Below are 2,638 nucleotides of genomic sequence, written 5' to 3' on the forward strand. Positions count from 1 at the left end.
CAGCAGCTTTGGAATATGGCCAGTCTGGGACTTGGACATGTTAGATTCAAGCTTTGGTCCCTGCTCTAACTCTGTGCATACTTGGGTGGCACTTCCTTCTTTTGAAATGGGAATTTGGATCATAGCTGTGTTTCCAAAGTGTAGCATATGGACCACATGTGGTACAGAAGTAAGCTTAGATAATAAATTGATGGATATGTTCTAATTTTAAAAGTGGTACATTTTTATTAGACAGGGAACTCTAACTGCTGAAACAGTTAGCTTAACACAGTGATCACTGATTTGTCATACATGGACAGTCCAGTGCTGGTTAGGGAGCAGGAGAAGGTGCAGAGGGAAGAGAAGGAGGCCTCTGAGCTACAAGAAGGTTTAAAAGTCAACCTACTGACTTCCATTTTCAAAGAAATTGTTAACTATATTCTTTGCATTCAGCCAGTAGACAAAGAAAGAGAAGCATAGTACCGGAGATTTCAGGAACCACATCTGGAAATAAATAAACCAGTACCACTGATTCTGACCATTCTTTTTTTTTCTTTATCCTCATCCAAGGATATTTTTCTATCTATCTTCAGATAGAGTGGGAGGGAGAGAAAGAGAGAGAGAGAGAAACATCAACGTGAGAGGGACACATTGACTGGTTGCCTCCCACACAGCCCTGACCAGGGCCAGGGATGAACTGCAACCGAGGTACGTGCCCTTGGCCAAAATCAAACCTGCAACTCATTGGTCTGTGGGCTGATGCTCTACCACTGAGCCAAACTGGCCAGGGCCATTCTTTTTTTTTTTTTAATTACAGTTGACATTTAGTATTATTTATACTATTCTCAGGCTTATATCATAATGGTTATACAATTATATAATTGATAATTCTAGTACTCACCTGGCACCATATATAGTTATTATAAAATTACTGACTATATTCCCTATGTTGTACCTTACATCCCCATGAATATTTTGTGACTACCAATTTATGCTTCTTAAACTTTTGACCTTTTTTTTTACTCAGTCCCTTAAGCCCCCTTTCATCAGGCAACTCTCAGTTTGTTCTCTATGAGACTGTTTATGTTTTGTTTGTTTATTTATTTTGTTCTTTAGATTCCATGTATAAGTGAAGTAATATGGCATTTGTCTTTCTCTGTCTGATTTATTTTACTTAGCATAATATACTGTAGTCCATCCCTGTTATGGCAAATGATAAGATATTGTTTTTATGGCTGCGTAATATTCCATTGTGTGTGTGTGTGTGTGTGTGTGTAGTATTAGTATTATTTATATATATAATATAAGTATATATAAAATATTTATAATATTAGTGTATATATATATATATATATATATATATATATATATATATCTCACATCCTTATCTAGTAGTCTATTGATGGGCACTTGATTGCTTCCATATATTGGTTATGATAAATAATGCTGAAATAAACATAAGGGTGCATATATCTTTTCAAATTAGTGTTTTGTATTTCTTTGGCCATATACCCAGAAGTGGAATTGCTAGGTCAAAAAGTATTTCTATTTTTAATTATTTGAAGAATCTTCATACTGTTTTCCATAGTGGTTATACCAATTTGCAATCTCACAAACAGTACACAAGGGTTCCCTTTTCTGCACATCCTCCCCAACATTGGTTTGTTGATTTATTGATGATAGCCATTCTAATAGATGTGAGGTACTATCTCACTGTGGTTTTAATTCTCATTTATCTGATAATTAGTAACATTGAGCATCTTTTCTTTTTTTTTTTTTCAAAGTACAATTTCCATTTATTTTTTTTCCAGAGAACTTTTCTTCAGTCATTAAGAACTTAGCTTCTTACATGGGCTTTGGTGGAGGTCGTGGGGCAGCACCCGCAGGTCTAAACCGAGGTGGGGGTGTTCGGTCCTTCCGGGCTTCACGAGAACGATTCCTGACTACCTCGCTGTGAATGGCACAGCTCACACAGTAATGTAGTTTCACATACAGCTTGGGAAGCACATAGGCGTCGAAGACACTCGCTTCGGAAATGTCCCTAACGGCTGCGGCCTCTACTATGTTTCAAATGACGAACTTCTTAATGGCCTTGTCCTTGGGCACGCATCGGGCGCAGTTGGTGCAACGAATAGGCTGCACATGGCCGCGGCCTTTTTTGGCACGACCATTGTTCCTTCTTTTCTTGGTCATCTTGGAAGCGAGGAACCGCTTGAGCATCTTTTCATATGTCTGTTGGCCATCTATATGTCCTCCTTGGAGAATTGTTTATTCAGGTCTTTTGCCCATTTATTTTAATTGGATTGTTTGTTTTTTGGTATTGATTTCTTTGAGTTCTTCATAAATTTTGGATATTAACCCCTTATCAGATGTATCATTGTTTAATATATTCTCTCATTCAGTGTGCTGTCTTTTTATTTTGTTGATGGTTTCCTTTGCTGTGCAAAATCTTTTCAGTTTGATTTAGTCCCATTTGTTTATTTTTTTTTCTTTTGTTTCCCTTGCCCAAGGCAATATATCAGAAAATGTACTGCTACAAGAAATGTCAGAGATATTACTGGATAAATTTTCTTCTAAAAGTTTTATAATTTCAAGTCTTACATTTAAGCATTCCATTTTGAATTTATTCTTATATATGGTGTAAGAAGGTGGTTTAGCT

At 36.5% G+C, this 2,638-nt stretch overlaps 1 pseudogene; it reads right to left on the bottom strand.

Moving 5' to 3' along the window:
- Nucleotides 1-1,784: 1,784 nt before the first annotated feature.
- LOC118618787 lies at nt 1,785-2,192 on the bottom strand (annotated as a pseudogene).
- Nucleotides 2,193-2,638: the final 446 nt, after the last annotated feature.

Source organism: Molossus molossus, unplaced genomic scaffold, assembly GCF_014108415.1.
Source record: "Molossus molossus isolate mMolMol1 unplaced genomic scaffold, mMolMol1.p scaffold_m16_p_6, whole genome shotgun sequence".
In the NCBI taxonomy this organism is placed as follows: domain Eukaryota; kingdom Metazoa; phylum Chordata; class Mammalia; order Chiroptera; family Molossidae; genus Molossus; species Molossus molossus.